A 19914-nucleotide genomic window follows, 5' to 3' on the forward strand; every position below is an offset into this window, starting at 1 on the left:
GGTGAGTCAAGCCAGGCTGTTGGGTTACAGCAATGTACAGCCCACCTAATTCTTAACAGAGTGACAAATGCTGATAGAGCAATGTTCCAGCCTTTCATTTTTATTAGAGTATCCCTGTGACTCTCTCTCAAACTATTTCAATGGGCATTGGATTTTCAATGCAGGTCAATGAATGTCTTATTAATCGATGCGACTGTGTTTCCCTAATTGACCTATTCTGCATTACAAAGGATTCAAAGAAGAAGAGGAAACAGAATGGTGCTTTCCTCTGAAGCTGTCGTAATGTCCCACATTTCTGGAATTACATTTGGAGTAAGGACTTCATATGAAAGAACTCCAGGAAGTTACAAAACTCCTTTGCATGGCTGAATGGATCTGTGTATAATTTCCAGCATTACCTAGAATAAATACCAGGAGACTGGTGTGATTTATACAAGAGTTTATAGAGAAAAAAGTCCACCCACTAGCTCCCATGCTACGGATTACAACCAGGTCCTGGCTGCCAAATGCGGTGTTTAGGTAAAGCGTGAGAAAATCTGCCATGTTTCTTAGAGTCACAAAAGGGTTTCTACGGTAAGAAGCAATAAGAAGCTGACAGCTTTTTATGCATAAAAGACAGGTGTCCCTTCTCAGGTAATATTATTAATGAACCCTAAGGTAATGTTTGCTCTGAAATATGTCTAATTGAAATAATTTTCTCTGACCCTTGGAGAATTATGAAACTGTTTTCACCATGTTCACACACAGCAAAATAATTATGAGATGCCATATGGAAAAGCCATCATGTGGTGGAAGTCTTTCTGAATCTATATTTTAGAAATGTTTCCCACAGATAAATCATATAGCTAATTTACAAAGTAGAGGTGAACAGTTCCATTTTTCATATGGAGATTTGATATAAAATGTTAGCAATTCCAGAATATTAAGGAGAGTGTTGACATTAGTAATTATTTCAGTTATGAGATATTGTTTACAAAGTATTCTGAGAGCCATACTTGGCTAAGGAGGAGGATAAGTTACTTTGTACATAGCATATAAAATATGAAGACATTGTCAGTCCCAGAAAACTGTGTGGGCATGCTGATGACTGAGGAACATTTTGCTTTTAGTATAAAATAGTCTGGAAAGTTCCAACGGTTCCCACTAAGATAGCTCATTTGGCAAGACCTGGTATGTAAAAGACTTTTGGGAAAACTTGTTGGCTTTCACAGAGAAGGGTCCAAGTGTTTATGGGAACTATGAAGTGGTGTTGGGTGACTCTCAGAGGGCCCAGTGGGGTCATATGGGATGGGAATTTGAAAGCTTTTTGATTGAAGCTCTTCTGAACTTATCAAAAAATGTTTAAGAGTCTGCCTGACATTCTCATGAGAGCAGATTTTCTTGTGAAATTTCTGGTATGGTACTTTCCGGCTGGGGCGTGAATGTCGTAGAAGAAAGATTTTTTCTCATCCTCTTTTCATTCTTGAGTTCAGTGTCCCTGCTAAGCCCAGGAAATAGAGAATCAAAGCAATCAGCAGCACTTTCAGCCACTAGGACAGTAAGACCAGATTCCATCAGGGTCTCATTGTTTAAACCGGCTTACCCAGTTTCCTGATGATTTCCGCACTAAGGCCATCACCAAGTAAACAGGGATTGAGAACGAATACAAAAGGTAGAAATGACGAGAATGGAAAAAGCATTAAGATTTTAAGAAGTAATTCATTTTTCCATGTCTCACTGGATTTTCACTAAACAACTAATACAATCTTCCGGTCTCCTCTACCTTTCTGTTCTCTGAATCATAGATACAGAAGCTGTTATGTTGATGTACCAGTTACAACTAGACTTCCCCTGATGGTCTCCATTCTTCTATCCCTTGATTCCTGGCTAACTGTGTCCATTTTTGAACCAACCTTTTATCTCTATGTGTGAAGAACATTTCACTGGTCTGAGAGAAGAAACTGAGAAATTAATTTTAAAAATAATAACACAAATAAACTAACAATGACAAACCTCTCGAGTCACAAACAAACAAAAATAAGAAGGATTGAAGCATCTACACTTTGGTCCTCCTTCTTCTTAAGCTTCATGTGATTTTTAATTGTATCTTGGGTATTCTGAGCTTTTGGACTAAAAGGCTTCCTAAGAATAGCAGTCATCATTCCTCATCTCTCTCTCTATAGCTCTCTATTTCACCTTCATCCTGAGCGTCTAGCCATCAGTAGTGTACCTGGTAAATAATTTTATCCCCTCTCCTTCAACATACAGAGTTAATGTATGGAGCAAAGTTATAAAGAAATTTGCCATATAATCAAATTTCCAAACTATGCTAGTTTTCAGAAATTTTGGAAGGTATCACATTAGTGAACTATACAAACATATCAAGAATACTTTAAAGCTCGCCTTTAATGCATAGACTTTAGGAAAAATAATTTAACATCTTATTTTGTTTTCAGAAATATAACAGGAATGTTTCCATGTTTTCTTATATATGTTTTGTTTATGAATAGCTTCTATTCTTAATAGCATTTAACCATTTGGGAACAGATGCATAAAAATATGGCTAAATTCACAAAATTTAAAGTCATCTAGCATTTCTTTCTCAGCCTTTTACCAGAAACCATAGCATTTATAAAATCTTAATTTAGGTCCTAGCTATGTAGGTCAGTAGTTACCTTCCTCTTATTTTTAATTTGAGAAAATGTACCTGAAATGAGGCAGCAGGTTGATTATTTCTAAAAAGGGAAGGTTGCCTGGGGCAGATTCTCAAACTGTTGCCTAGCTTACAATCCTGGGATGAGGTTAAGTTCCTGGTAGAGAACTTCATCTGTCAGCACATCATTTTACTTTGCTGGAATGTAGTTGGAAAGGAAAGTGTTCCCAGGCATTCCACTTCCCCTTGTAGGACTCAAACAGCCAAAGGCTGTAACTAACTGCTCATAAGTTCACAGCAAACGCAAAGAAGAACCAGGGACAGAAGAACCAGGAAGCAGGAATTTCCCAGAAGCCTCCAGGCTCCACTATGAACATACCCAATGAGAAAATTTTAGTCAATTAAAATTAAATGTTTGTTTTAATGGATGCAAAAATATATACGCATTCACATTTGCCATGTATTGCGTCTATTCAAAAATACATTGTATAATGTTTAAGTTAGATTCAACACATTTAGTACCACATACATACATATTTATTTGTTCGTTTGTTTGTTTATGGTGAGACTTTCAAGTACTTTCTTGTGACTCACATGCATGGTATGTCATTGCATTCTTCACTACCAGGTGTGCAAAGAACACACAAACTCATGACTTCTTTACCTATAGACTTGTAAGTTTTAGAGATTCCTTTATTGGTTAATTTGTTGGATTTTATTTCAATCAGTGTCTTTTCATTGGTTTTAACAGCTATCATCCCACCTCAGAATCCCATGTAGCCCAGATTTTCAATTCTTATTTCCAAGGTGTTCCTTTCCTCATCTAGTAAGCCTTAATCGATGCAGTTCTTCAAATGGAAAACCAAACACCCTTCTTGATTTATAATCATCAACACACACACACACACACACACACACACACAAAGACACACAGACACACACTCACAATTAGTAGGAAAATAGAAGAAAAACACACACACACACATATATATACATATACACACACAAAGACACACAGACACACACTCACAATTAGTAGGAAAATAGAAGAAAAACACACACACATATATATATACATATATACACACACACACAAAGACACACAGACACACACTCACAATTAGTAGGAAAAATAGAAGAAAAACAAAAACATATATATATATATATAAAATATTAATACATGTACAGTGAAACCAGCTAAGATTGAGAAGGCTTTTATCTGCATCTGTGATAAAAACTGCTTCCTTGTTATGGGCCTATTTCCCTCAGTGCAGATTTCTGTTCATGGAAGAAAGTGTATTGGCTGAACTAGCCTTCTTAACTGAAGGCTCTGAGATCTGAGTGTTTGGACTTTGACAGGTAACCATTGCAGTTTTTATTAGTGGACTTGGAAGTATCAAGGGAGGACCCCAGAAATAGACTTTGTAGCAATTGCCTTGATAGTTCATAACAGTTTTTAAGGCTTCCAACTGACACACCCAAATTGTAATCCTGAAATTTATCTTGAAGATAAAAAGTAGATCTAATAAATAGTAACGAAATTTTCATTTTTCCCATCTTGAATGGTCAGCTTTAATTTATATAGTGTTTTTTCATTATTTTCCAACGACTACTGATATTCATAGTATGCATACAGAAAACTTTCTCTTTGAGAACTGGTTTACCAATCCAAAATTATGTCCTTAATGTGAAGCAATTATTGACAGAAAAATGAAATTTTCTGTAGTTGTTTGACCTGGTTTATATTTAAGTCTCTCTTGAAAGTAACCTAGTGATTTCATATATTCTAAAACATTACTTTCATTAATATACTTAGAAGTATTTAAGGTAAGAAATATTTTAAATGTGGCGTGACAGAAATAATTTGTAACAATGACATCATCAACACATATATGTTTCAGACATGTCACCTTGACTTACAGTAACCTGAGAGGAAATTTGGAGGGTTTGCAAATCCCTTTTAGAAACAGCAGAGCACTGAAAACTTATCCCATTTCTTGGTGGTCTCATACCCATCCAAAGCTCCTGAGGACCATAAAACCTATTGGTTCCTTTCCTAAAGTGCTGTAAAATGCATCCTGTAAGGCCCAGGGGAGAAATCTTTCTGACGCTGAGCACTCCACGGAGGCTTCATATTCCATATTTTTGAGTACAGCTAGGAGTGGAAATGGATTTACTTCTCAGAATCTTGTTCATAATTACAAGTATAAAAAAAGTGGAGTTCAAAAGAATATGAAATACAGTGGAAGAAAAGCCTTGATCATACAAGTAAAATTTCTTTACCAGATGGGTGAACTGTAAATTACAATACTACTTAAATCTAAACAGCAATGATTAGACTGTGAAATACAAAACTTTGGACTCCCAGGCACTTAGTCCTAGAAAGAAGGCTATCATGTGTTGGTGTGTCAGGTGTTCAACCATTATTTACATGTTCACTTGACATATCACACACTTTACTCATGGTTGATGAGCCTAACAGCTCAGAACCTATCAAAGACAACAGTGATGTTAGTGACTCACCACAAGATAGGCTTGGTTATTTTTCTCTATTTATTTTTTCCAGTTGCCTTGACTTCAATAATCTCTGAATTATTCAAAACTTGTTTTAGAAGTTTAGGAGAGAAGGGATTCCCATATCCTTTACTTAAACTATAACTTGCATTTTGCGCTGGTTATCTCAAGATGTTGTGTAACGTATTGCATATTACGCTAACCAAGTTGATTTCTTTCTTTTAATGAATCAGGAGAATTGTTATGTCTCCTTCCTTTCCTTCAGGAAATCAAACAGATATAGAACACGTACCTTGTATGCTTAATTCATTGTCTTCACAAAATTATTCCTCAATAACATTCACTCAGTTTGATCGTGAGTCACATTGGCAGAGAGCTACTCATCTTATCAAAACTGAATTAAGTAGACACGTCTTTTTTTCTTCAGTCTTAGCACTGATTCTCAACCTTCTTAATTTTGCCACCTTTTGATACAGTTCCTCATGCTGTGGTGACCTCCAATTATAAAATTATTTGGCTGCTACTTCATAACTGTAGTTTTGCTGCTGCTATGAATAATAATGTACTTATCTGACATTCAACACATCTGAAAAGTGACCCCGAAGTCGTTATGACCCATATATTGAAAATCGCTGCTTTAGAGGAAAGGCAAGGTACAAAGTATGACACTCAATCATGTGAATTATTTTCTTTTCAGTAGTCTATTCATTTCCTGTGCTATGTCAGTGATAAATTGTTCTGAATATCATCCCATGAAGGTCTGGTGATGCAATCGACAAATAAAACCTTTGAAACAAATGGAAGCAGCTATTAAAACAATCACTGCTGTTTTGTTAAGGTCCAATTACCTAGACTTAATAAATGATGTACGTAAAGGGTTGGGGATTTAGCTCAGCGGTAGAGCGCTTGCCTAGCAAGCACAAGGCCCTGGGTTCGGTCCCCAGCTCCGGAAAAAAAAAAGAGTTTGCATTAAATGATGTACGTAAAATTTCAGAATATTCAGAGCAACTAGGCCAGCCTGAATCAGGTATGCAAATCAATTCATTATTTCATTCATGATAGTCCCCACCTGATACCCCCTGACTTTGGGGCTCCTGGGGAAGAGAGAGTAGTGGGTCTAGAGAGCAGATCTATCTTCCCTTAATCACTTTGCTTGAACTTGAATATATGTTAGGAAACGATTGTTCTCTTCTATTCTACTCAACCAGGAGACAAAGCATTAATTTTAATGGCTGCACAACCAAAGAAGTAACCATTTTAATTTAGTCAGCCATAATTTGTATTTGGAGCTCAGATGGAATCCCCAGTGATCAATCATAAATTCTCAGTCCACAACACAGTAATGACCCTCTTGCATAGTTAGCTAGTTAATTCTTTCCAATCAGTTAATTAATAGAGATCAAAACCCACGAACCACCACTTTAATTAAGAGTGGGATCGCAACCAATATCTAAGTAAGCCGCATGTGCTGGCGTTCCTTGAGAGTCCCTGTTTATGAAAGTCATTCTTCCTCCATAGTTACCATAGCCCCTCCACTCTGGGTATTGACTTGGTATAGGCATCATTCTGCATTATAATCTACCTTGCTTTGCCTGTGCTCTCCCTCTGTCTACCTCAGAGGAATCTCGTCTTTAATGCTGTATTTCTTGTTAACCATCCACTAGCTTGTTTATTCTTGGCACTCGCATGCATATTATACTTAATATACTATTTTTAACTTTACAAATATTGTATCAAATAATTCTACTGTCTTGAAATTTTCTCTTCTCCATATATATGTGTGTGTGTGTGTACATATATATTTATGTATATATATATTTCAAGGGTTTGTTCATGCTTATGTTCTTGGACATAATTCCTTCATTTAAAATTTTCTCTGCTGCACTATGACCCATTGTGGGCAGTTTCTTATTTCCAGGTAAATATTATCCATGGATTTTTCAAAATTTGTTCTAGTATAACTGGTTTTTCTCTGAGTGTATTCTAGTATAGTTGTTGAAGTTACATTTCAGTTGGATGTGTGTGTGTGTGTGTGCACACACATGCATGTGTGTGTGCATGTATGTGCTAAGCTTATCATGTATAGTGAGTGAATGCTCAATTTAAAACCAGTCCCGGCTGGGGATTTAGCTCACTGGTAGAGCGCTTACCTAGGAAGCGCAAGGCCCTGGGTTCGGTCCCCAGCTCCGAAAAAGAAAAAAAAAAAAGAACCAAAAACCAGTCCCAAGAGAAATTATGAAGAACCAACATTTGTTCGTTTCTTGATCTGGATGCTAATTGTAGACAGTGGTTAAATTTAAAAACTTGAAGGGCTAAACTATTACATTCAACTTAGAGTTACATCATCACTATGTAGTTTAGAGGATGATGTCATTTTTCTCCAAAAATGATTGTACCAATTTGAAGTCTCATTGTTCCTGTACTTACAAAGTTTTGTCAAGGACACTGAAATAGAATACAATATTATCAGTAATTATCAGCAAAATACATTTTTTAAAAAAAATCCTATATCCTTTACTATTTTTGGCAATGTAACAGTCAGGATTTATTTATTTATTTGTTTGTTTGTTTGTTTGTCTGTTTGTTTATAGAAAAAAGAAGAAAATAGAATAATGGCTGGCCAGATAAGGCTTCAGCTAGTTGAACACATATGTACAAAGGTTATTCGGTAGCATGATAATAAATAAAATTGACTCTTAATCACATCACATAAAAATGGGTAGATTCTTCACCTAATTTGGAGTCTGTGTTTAAGGTGAACTGACTCCAAAATGTAGTTTGCTTGGCATGGGAGGAATACCTCCTAGTAATCTATAGTTTCATATGATGGTAACTGAAAAAATAATTACTGCCTATAACAGTACTGCAGTTGTTTGGGAAGAGAGAAACCGACTCGTGCTTTAGGGACAGCACGTAAGTCTGGGCTATTGACTGAACAGTTCCTTGTGGGAACACCTGCAAGAGGTTGGTTTTTCATTTCATTCCTTGGAGTATCTTCAGACTACCCTGCTTTCCTCTCTCCCTGGCTTTCTTCCTTCACCTCCCTACCTTCTCATGTTATCTTTTTTGGAATTCTTCCTGATCTATTCTTGACTCCTTGTCTTCCGCCATACCTCTTCCTCTATAAGAGAGCTCTTTTAGATGCTGATGCTCTTAGTTTAGACAGAGTCTCCTGTAATCCAGGTTTACATCACTCTCTGTGTAGTTGGGGAAGGCCATGAATTTTGATGCTTCTGATTCTGATTTCTGATCGGGTAGATTGCAGGTAAGTGCTTAGCAGCCAGTCTGGTTTATGCAGTCCTAGGAACTGAATTGAGAAGTTCATCAATGTGAGAAAGGACTCCAACAATTAGGCCACATCCCTTTCCCCTTAAGAGACCTCTTGTGTTCCCCTTTTCAGATGCTTTCAATGTGTTGAACCTTTCAAGCTGCCTCCTCCAAGCCAATCTCTATTCTGATATCAGACCCTTCTCCAGCTGCTCTCCTCAGAGTTCTCATCCCCTTAGGGACAGTTGCAGCCTCATACCTGAAACCAACTGCTTGCTCCTCAACTTCCACGATGCAGTCTTACTCTCCCCTTGATCTTCTCGATTGGAAAATCATACAGTGACATATGGAGTTGTTTAAGCCTGAAGCCTCTATGTTGCTTAAAATCCTCTTCTTTCTTCAAACTCCCTATCAAAGCCATCATCACATCCCAAAGACCTAATACTATAACCTGTCAAGTTCTTTCCTGCCTAGCACTGCCATTTCTCCCACTTCACAGATAAGCCTTTTCCCACCTGGACTAAGGTGGCATTTTCTTTTTGATTTTTCTCTGGTCTCTTTATTCGAGTAAGTGCTGTCTAATCCATTATTGACTTCAACCAGCATTGTCTTATCAAGAGGCAAGTTTGACCATGCTTTCTCCTGGATTAAAATCCTGAGTATCCTTATACTCACGCAGCATACACTTCAACATGTGCGTCACAAACCATAAGCATCTTCATGATCCGGCCCTTGCCTTACCTTCACAATCTTCCTCTACTGTCTTAGTTTCCTAGTACCTTCATCTCCCTGTGATGTCTCTTCTTCTTCCTTAGCTACTGCTCGTTTTCCTGTTGGTCCCCAAATGAGAGTCACGTGCTCAGTAAACATGTATTCACTCAGTTTTCCCATTCCCCTTCTACAGTACATCCCCAAGAGAGCCTTGTCTTAATTAGGGTTTTATTGCTGTGAAGAGACACCATGACCAAGGCAAATCTTATAAAGGAAAACGTTTAATTTGTGGCTGGCTTACAGTTTCAAGGGTTTAGTCCATTACCAACATAGTGGAAAGCGTGTGAGCATCCCTCAGACATGGTGCTGGAGGAGGTGCTGAGAGATTCTACTTCTCCATCTGCAGACAGCAAGGAGGAGACTGAATGTGCCTCACACTGTGCATAACTTGAGCATTTATGACCTCAAAACCCCTCCTCTACAGTGACATACTTCCTCTAACAAGGCCATCCCTTTTCCAATAAGGTGACACTGCCTAATAGTGTAACTCCCTCGGGCCAAGCCAAACAGATGAATCTGAGGTACTATAGCTATTCAAACCACCACATTCCACTCCCTGGCCTTCATATGCTTATAGCCATGAAGAATGCAAAATACATGTAGTCCAACTTCAAAAGTCCCCATAGTTTATCACAGTCTGAACAATGTTTAAAAGTCCAAACTTCATAGTCTCTTCTGAGATTCATGTAATCTCTCCTTATAATCCCCTATATGATCAAAATAAAATGCAGGAGTGTTCCTGCATAGTTCCATAGTTTTTCTAAACCAAGTCCCAAAATTCACATTAATCCAAACAAAAGCATGATCAGGCCTATCACAGCCATACCCCAGTTTCCGGCTCCAACTTCTTAGTAATGGTTTTATTGCTGTGAATAAACACCACGACCAAGACAATTCTTATAAAAAAAACATTTAATTTGTAGCTGGCTTACACTTCTAGGAGTTCAGTGAATTATTTGTGGCTGGTTCACAGTTACAGGGGTTTAGTTGAGTACCATCATGGTGGCAAATATGGCAGTCTCTAGGCAGCGATGGTGCTGGAGAAGGACCTGAGTGGTCCAGGTTTTGATCTACAGGTAACAAGGAGACTGGATGTGTGCCACAGTGTGAAACTTGAACACTTAAAACCTCAAAGGCCACCTCTACAGTTTCACACCTGCTTCTCCAACGTGGAGACACCTTCTAATAGTGACACTCCCTATGGCCATGCCTTCAAACAATGAACCTATGGGACAATACCTCCTCAGAGCACTACAGGCCTCTTCTATAGGCCTAAGTTCCACATAGGTATTGGTGATCCCATCACCGTAGGCTCAATTTCTCTTTCTCTTTATGACATATGTTGTCACTTCACGTCCAAGGGAATGCCTTTAAAAGCTTTGGCCCACCCAGGTAATTACTGCAATTTACTAATTGACGGCATATTCGCCTCTATATGTACACTCCTTCCCGGAGTAGGGAAATCGCCTTGAAGGAAGAAGACTACAGGTTGATTGAAAACAGGTGAGAAGTCCTAAACCCATAAAACTCTAAACAACTGGAAAGTGAAAGTAGGTGATGTGCAATCAAATGCTGACATGTGTGGTAAAGTGAAACTTCCAGAAGAGAAAGGATATCCCAGATCTCCAACAGGTACGGCATTCATGCTAGAGGATTTATTTGGTCACTTCAGACAACACCATAGGTGTTTTCACAAATCCATAGGCGGCGTTGGTTATAATAATAAATAATGACTGATTTTCCTGTAGCAGGTTTTTTTTTTTTTGTTGTTGTTGTTGTTGTAAAGGCACGTGTGTTATTATTTAAAATTCCCCCTTTTCATCTTAAAACTAGTCATCTGTTTCTCCACGTTTAGTCCCCCTGGCTTGAGTGACATGTAGAAACGCGGCTTTTGCCCCAGAGAGGCTGTCCCAAATAGGAGCCCTCAGAAGGAATGGTGTCCATAGCACCAAAGCCACACTCCCCCACCCCCCAGCAGCAGATGAAATATTTCAAAGGGGACATCTGCCACCACCACTGAGATTTTATGGAGTACCCACACATGTAGGCTCACTAAAGTGGGCATGACAGCTGAAAAATATTAAAAGTGTGTGTGTTTTTAAAAACAACTTATGGTTAGGAATTAAGAAATGACTTTTAAATAAGAACAGAATTTATTTTTTTGCAAGCGTGTATTTTTTTCTTTCCTTTTTTTTTCATTTATTTTTCTGTTGAGACCCCACACTTGCAGAGATCTTTTAGGTCATGTGTTTGCTTTATGAAACATTTGGCACGTAATGGGTGCCATGGGAATACATCCACTCCATCTGGCAGCAGCAGCTCCCCCTCGTCTCACGGTACCTGAATTGCCACCAGTCCTGATGCCTCGCAAATGTTTTTGTTTTCTTCCTTTAATAAATCTTGGATGCAACAATTAGGTGGAGGAGCCTGGCCAAAGTTCTTCCTCAAGGCTTGTGGGGGAAGTCTCAAGTAAGAAAGTAATGCGTCTTTGACAATGTGTTGTTTTCACACGTGAACCGCCCAGATTTTAATTAATATTTTTCTCAGCCTTTCAGAACTGAGGACAGTGAACCCATGTCATTTGTGACCTGGCCTCTCTGCCCTACACTTCGGTAGAAAGTATCATAAAGGTATTTCGTATTGTTTAGATAATCAGAAGTTCCGGGTCATGTTGTCCTCACTTTCGTGTTTCTCTGAAGAACAGGACAAATATTGAAAGTGGGAAAAGAGCTTAGCCGATGAGTTGGCTGTCAGAGCGTGATGGTTTCTTGGTACTGCTCTCTGTCAGTTTTCAGTTGTCATCAGCTGAGGGTATTTGCATCACTTCACAAGCAGCCCTGTGGAGTTGCACTAATTACATTGTTTTGCTTGGTTTTACTTTATTTTATTGTATTTATTTGATTTCAGGAAGAATGCCATGGATGAAACCAGGCTTATAATCTCACAAATACAGCACCCCTGCTTGATATTTGGAGCTCCCTTCTTTAGTTTTGGCAAGAAATACTGTGGGAATAAGTATCTATGCCAAGTAGCAGTTATTTAAATATTTCATTACCTCACAAAATAAAGAAGAGTGAGAAAGAGAATCTCCCTAAGCCACTCAGACAAAGACAAATTCCCAATCTCTGTGAAAGCTACATTTTTGCTCTTCCCTTAAAACAATACCATAAATTTTAAAAATCCTTTTAAGAAGTTCTGATGACCATAGTACTAAGTTAATTCAAATGGTCGTGGCTGAAGATAATATTTCTAAACAGAAAATGTTTGCCATCAACAAATAACTATTTTTCCTATGAAAGCAAAACCAAGATAAAACACACACACACACACACACACACACACACACACACACACACACACACAACATATAATTAAAAGGTACAAAATACTAATCTAAGTACATATCTAAAGGGAAGAAAGCATAGGTGTACAAGCAAATGTTTTCCACTGGACTTAAAGTTATAAAATTATTAAATAATTTCAGCATTTTTCTTTTGCACATAGCTAATAAAAAGCTCTCAAGGAGTCAATAAAGAACTTGTCATGTGTTCAAGAACTGAACGACCTTTCTACAAGCTATTCTAGCTGTAGTAAAATTAGAAAGTAGAAGAGTTTAATCATTGAACTCAGTAGAAATCTATACAACTCTAAAGAGATCTGATTTTATTGCTTAAAAAATAGGATGGGATGTTTCATGTATGGGACAAGAAGCATACAAATCCTTTTCAGCGAAGTATAATCTAGTTGCATATACATATATATGTATATGTGTGTGTGTGTGTGTGTGTGTGTGTATCATACCACAATAGTAGCCTCAGTATATTTAGCAACAAATTGGTGAAATGTGACTTTTAAAAGAAAAATTCAAAAGGAGAAGTGTAGTTCGCCAAATGATTCTGATGGAAAGAATGTATATAATGCAGGCATTGGATTCAATGGTCCCTCTTTTGGATGCAGTTCAAGGGTCTTAATTATAGACAGTTTCAGAATGTCCTTGACTCTAATCCATGTCAGGCATCTGATAAACTATTGACACAAGTGTAAAGGAAGCATATTGTAGAGTTCCAATATATTATTATTTAATTATATTTTAATTTCCCACTGACAGATGGAATCCCCTTTATGTGCCACCCTGTTGCTTTCTGTCTCATCTTAATATTCTGTGTTTCAATAACATGAATTTCTGCATCTCCGTCCAAAATAAGTGCTTCTAGATAAAGAATGAGCCCCCAGAAACTGGAAGCATTGAAAACTCCCAGGACAGAGTTGCCAGTGTGAACTTGGGCATAATTTAAAACTAGTAGATTATGTTCGGCGTATGCAGGTATATATGAGGTTGTGAATTTGAGGCACAGAATGGTAATTTTAGACATTATTATCTAAAATTGAATGTTTTCACTCTCTTACGATTTCCACCTTTTAAATAAGCTTACTCTCTAGAGAATTGTAATAAAGAAGAAGAGAATATAATGTGGTATTAAAGGACTTACTGAGCCTGGGTACTTGTTGACATTTATTAGTACTGAATGGGTGCCTTTAAAAATATTTTTTCCTTTTATTTCTTCTTCTCTCATGCATTATTCCTGACTGCAGTTTCCATCCTTCTTCTCCCCTCAGACTCTCCCCCTTTCTTCCCCTTTGCCTTGGATATATACCCCCTCACCTCCCTAAAAAGAGTAGACCTTCCAGAGACAACAATCAAATATGACACAAAACACTGCAATAAGACCAGGCATAAACTCTCACATCAAGACTGGATGAGGCAACCCAGTAGGAAGAAAAGGCTCTCAAAGGCAGGCAATAGTCAGAGAGAGCTCCAGCTCCTGCCTTTAGGAATCCCACAAGAACACCAAACCATCCAGATAATATAAATGTGGAGGACCCAGGTTAGACCCACACAGTCTCCCTGATCTCCGTGAGCCCACTCGAGTCCAGATCAGTTGACTCTTTGGGCCCTGTTCTCATGGTGCCAATACTTTCTACCTTCCTCTGCAGGATTCCCTGAGCTCCGCCTAAAGCAGGCTATAGTCAGAGGTAGACATGAAGCTTTATGAATAAGTAACAGACGTTGGTAGCTACTTCGCTAGTGTTATGTCCGGAAGTCTCAGTTTTTATTGGTTATTCAGGAACAGAGCACTCCACGTGAGAATTCAGAGAAGTATGTTTGAAGCTTCAAAGTTTTAGATATTTTCCTGTTCTGTCGTGAACAGGATATAAAAATACTAGTTTTTTGGTCTCTGGCCTTCTCTCTTTCTTTCCCTCTCTCTTACCTTTCTTTTTCTTTTTTGCCTCATTCCCTTACACACACTCTCTCTCTTCCACACCTCAGGGGTAAGTCTTTACTTTAGAAAATTTTATTTATTATTTATTTACTAATTAATTCATTAATTCATTCATTTACTGTTGTTGTTATTTGTGTGTGGGGGGGGGGTTCAGGCATATGTTTGCCATGACTAGAGCAATTATGTGGGACTCAGAGGACAACTTTTGGAGCTGGCTGTCTCCTTTCACCTTTGGTTCCATTGCTTTTGAAAAAAAAAATGGTCACTTCCTCTCTTCACATCAGGTTGAAATATGCCTTGAGACAATTGGAGTAAGACAATTATCCTGGTTAGTTTGTTGACAACTGAACACAAGTTATGTCTGTCTGGGAATAGATGCCTCAATTAGAAAAAAATGACTTCATCAGGTAGTCTGTAGGCAAGACTGTGGCACATTTTCGTGATTAATGATGGATGGAGAGAGGGCAGCCACAGTGTGGCTTCTGTACTACAGCTGGAATGGTAGTCCTGGATTCTATCAGAAAGTAGGCTGATGTAACTAAGGCTCAGGGATTACTGCAGAAGAGAAGCTCACCAGGCGACAACCAACAAGAAAAAAACTTCCTGCATCTAAGACTTTCTTCCCCAAAGAAGAGCACACTGATCGATTATCTAATTTCAAATGGTCACCTCTGAAAATATATCCATACAAGTCATATTATAGAGACTGAGAAAGTTGTATTTTTGTATGTAGGAATACATATGTATTTGTAATAATAGTTAATAATTAAAAAAGAGGCCACAGATTTAAAAGAAAGTAAGAAAGAAGATATTTATGGCAGGGTTTGTGGGGAGCAAAGGGAAAAAAAGACATGACATAATTATAATCTCAAAAAATAATTTTAGTAGGAAGAGGAAGAAGGCAAGCAGCCTGAGAAAGCCATGAAGAAAAAAATCTAGTAACCCAGCGCTCCTCCATGCCCTCTGCTTTAGCTTCTGCCTCTAGTGTCCTACCCTGCTTGAGTTCCTGCCCTGTTTCTGCTCAGTAAGCAAAGTTTACTGAAGAAAGTTTAAAATGAAATAAACCCTTTTCCTTTCAGAACTTCTTTTATTAGATCTTTTAAATTTACATTTCAAATGTTATTCCCTTTCCCTGTTTCCTGGACACAAGTCCCCTATCCCATCCCCCTACCCTTCTATAAGGCCTTTCCCCCTCACAATAACATTTTATCACAGCAATTGAAACCATAAAGTACTGTTGACTTGGTAAGAAACTCGTATTTTCTCTTTTACATACTTCTGAACTTTTGAAATTGATGTTCTCAGCTCCAGTTCTTAACTCCCTTGATGATGATTATGGTGGTGGTGATGATGATGGTGGTGGTGGTGGTGATGATGCTGGTGGTGGTGATGCTGGGGAGGAGGAAGGAGAGGAGGAGGAGGAGGAGGAGGAGGAAGACTTGGTATGAGGCAACCGAAGAGTGAAAGGTGAGATGGTCTGCTCTGTCCACTGTACAGTGTCAGACAAATGTTCCCAAGTAGCCATACAGTGGTATGGCTAGAGAAAAAAACTATCAGAGAAAAAAACTATCAACCAGGCTTTGAAACATGAGACTTTTCTAATTTTACATCTTTGCAAATGATTCAATATTTTCAAGAACACATGGAAACCCAAAGCATGTGTAACTCCTGAGCCTGTTCTAGCTTATGTCCACCAAGTGGTGATGGGATTGCTGTCTGTCTATTTTTTAAAGATAACTGTCTGTGTTCTGCTGATCTGGCCTGGATTCATGGATTTTGTCTATTCAGTCACGGGAGTGAAGAACATATGTTAACTGATCCACATCTATTACACCTACATATTTCTTTTCAGGGAAACGGACAAAGAAACTGAGAAATAGTGACTGGTGAAAGTACAGGATTCCTGATCTCACATGTGTTTCAGTTAACTTTTTATTATTTGACAGGGAGTCAAGTAGCCTTGGCTGCCTTCAAATAATAAGGATGGCCTTGAACTCTCTGTCCTTTAATCCTGCTACCCCCAAGTGTTCAAATTTCAGGAATATGACTTTCCATTTACTTTTATAGTACTAAATGACCAAACCCTTGTCTTCCATTTTGTGCACTAATATAACTGTATTGTGTATGTGTGTGTATACACATACAGAGAGGCACATAGAGACACAGAGACACAGAAACACAGAGACAGACGGACAGACACAGATATAGACACACACACACGCACACACACACACAGTGTGGAAAGTAACCTGATGCCTTATTATACACATGGCACTTCCTGTCATTTGGCCTTTTGACATTCCCAGTATGCTACATAGGCTGGAAGGGAATTTTATGTAGTTTAAATCACTTGAAGGAAAAAACAAAACGGCAAGTCTGGAATCACATTTCTTTTTTCTCCAGGGAATATCCTTGTACTGAATTGACATCAACACATGATAGAAATTGGTCACTCCCTGATATAGTCATTCAGGAATTTTTGCTATTTTAAGGCCTATTATTATTTCCAGCAGTTGCTACTTCATCATTCAGCAAAATACAGTCATCTAGAATTGCCTGACATATCAGTAGTTCTGTCGTTGGCAGTAACTCCCTAGTAGTCAGACCTGCTACTTACTTCTGCCATGGTTGGGGCAAGAGCTTGTGGACTGGGGGGGGGGCATCCAAGAAGAAATACAGTTCAGTCTGTTTTCTTGTCTCTTCTTTGGCATTTTCTAGGAATTTAGGCTTGTAATCCTGAGCAGCGTTATATAAATAAAGTAAAACTGACTTTGAGACCACACCCTGCCTCGTCCAGTCATAGCATCTACTTTGATGTGATGTGGTGTATGTACATGTGTGTGTATGTGTGTGTGCATGTATGTGTGTGTGCATGTGTGTGTGTGTGTGAGTGCACGCATGCATTGTGTGCATATCTACAGAACATGTGGCATATGAATAATGACAGTGAAAACCACAGAAGATGAAAGCTTTCAGACACAAGAGAACAGATCTGAGGAAATACACTAAGAGAAATGAGATTGTACAATAAATAAGTAGAGAGGATGTATGTGCAACATACGTTCAGCTGCAAGCTTTCCGTTTGAACTTCTGAGAAGATTTCTTATTCTTAATAGAATTTCTTCAGTTCTCCATGGGAATATTCAATGTAGTTTGTCTTTATCTGATTACTCTTTTGGTTATGGCCATTAATGCAGTTTCATAACAGGTTTATTCCAGTTTGTTTTTTTAAACACTATATTGTTATTGTTCATTTATTGTTCCTAGAAATTTCTTTGTTTTATTTTCAAGGTTTGTGAATTATCAGTGTCTCAAGACATGGATAACCAAATATTAGTTAACTTAAGCATTAATGAGTTTCTAAATAAAACCTGTATAGATGTAGCCTTACATAGTCCTGACTTCAGGGACTAAGTGAACAGAGAGCCTGGCAAGAGAAAGCACACAAGGATACACTGTTGAGAGGTGGGGCAAGGCTCTTAAAGTGGGACTGGAAAGAGGTCATTGCAAACCATAGTTAAGAATGACAAGAAGGCTACAGTTTTATTTATTAAATATTAGTAAAATAGCTACCTGTTGTACAGAACTAAAATTCATGTAGATTTTTTAACCAATAAAGTATATGTTTTTAAAATTGAAAAGGCATAGATTTGCTAATACCATTAATGAAATAAGTGTACTATGCATGGGAAAGAAGGTCAGTGCTAACAGATTTAATCAGTTGGAAAGAAACATTTGCCATCCCATTTGGGATTAATGATATACTCAATCTTTACATAATTACAGTAATTTCAGGGACCACTGTCTGTGTGCTACTCCTGCAGGTAGGTTCAAGCTACAGATACTCTTCGGCCTTAAGATCATATTGAGAATCATGTTACAGATTCCAATTTTGCTGAATTCCATACCATGTTTAGAGGGCAGAAGAGCATTAGAATGAGGTCTCTGATATGGAAGAGATATTTCTTTTCTAAAGAGATTACTGGTCCCTTGATTCAACAAATAATTCTCCATGGAAGAGCAAGGTAAATGAACCTATGCTCTGACTGTTCTCCAGCAAATTGCTACCAGCATCTTTCAGGCTGTGATTTTTTTTCTTTCTTTCCACTAATTTCTTTTTTAACCCATATTTATTTAGTTATTTACATCACAAATGCTGCCCCCTCCCAATCCCTCTCACAGACCATTCCCTCATCCCCCTCTCCTTTTCTTTCTGAAAGGATTGAGTCCCTCTAGTATTCCCCAACCCTGACACATCAAGTCTCTGCCAGAGTAGGCACCTCCTTTGCCACTGAGACCAGACAAGGCAACCCTGTTGGAGAACAGATACCACAGTCAGGCTACAGCCTTAGGGAGAGTCTGTGCTCCAGTTGTTGGGGGGCCCGCGTGGAAACTGAAGTGTACATCTGCTAAATATGTGCCGGGAGTGGGAGGGGGGTTGTTCCAGCCCATGTATGTTCTTTGGTTGGTGGTTCGGTCTCTGAGAACTCCCAGAAGTCCAAGTTTAGTTGATTCTGCTGTTCCTCCTGGGGGATTCCTATCCCCTTCAGAGAATTTAATGTTTCCCCCAAGTCTTCATAAGAGTCCCCGATCTTCATCCAATGTTTGACTGTAAATATCTGCATCCATTTCAGTCAGCTGCTGGGTACAGCCTCTCAGAGGACAGTGATGCTAGGCCCTTGTCTGCAAGCATAACAGAGTATCATTAAAAATGTCAGGGATAGGTGCTTGTCCATAGGATGGGTTTCAAGTTGGACCAGTTACTGTTTGAATATTCTTTAGTCTTTGCTTCAGGAAGTAATTCTTAAATCACCTATTATGTGCTCAATGACAAAAAATGATGAACAAAAATTAATATCCATAACAGTCTTAATTTTAAAGAATGCAAACATAAGATGATTAATGAATATCTAATAACAACAATGGATAGGTAAATTAGTAATATAATAATATTTAAAGTGAAAGGGTGGAGGTAGGAGAGGCAAGAGATGGCTTCATTAAGTAGATGGCTTATGGACAAATAGTTGAAGGCCGTGTACCAATATGACAAAAAGAGAGGACAGCAGATACAGATCCCTGAACATCCAAATGCCCAGGGATGATGAAGGGTTGAGGTTAGTATTTATAAAAAACATAGGCTACTGTGGTTTAAAAGATATGAACCCAGGAAAGAAAATCAAAAAACCTTTTAATATTCAGTTTTATATTCTCAGATGGAGGGATAAGATGAGAGCCATACCCAAATACACAAGCTTGGGCTGAGTCCAGAGTGTTTCTTTTTTCTGTTCTAGCCATCCCTAGGCCTATGCCTGGAAGCTTCTAGCCTCTGTATAACATAATTTTCCAAGCTGACTGATTCAATCCAGCTTCTCCTGGCTTCTCACTGAATTGTTCTGCTTGGCCTCATACTAACTTTTGGTAATATGTTCTAATATTCTGGCTCCTTCT

This window comes from Rattus norvegicus, chromosome 3 (genome assembly GCF_021556685.1).
Source record: "Rattus norvegicus strain SHRSP/BbbUtx chromosome 3, alternate assembly SHRSP_T2T, whole genome shotgun sequence".
NCBI lineage: Eukaryota > Metazoa > Chordata > Mammalia > Rodentia > Muridae > Rattus > Rattus norvegicus.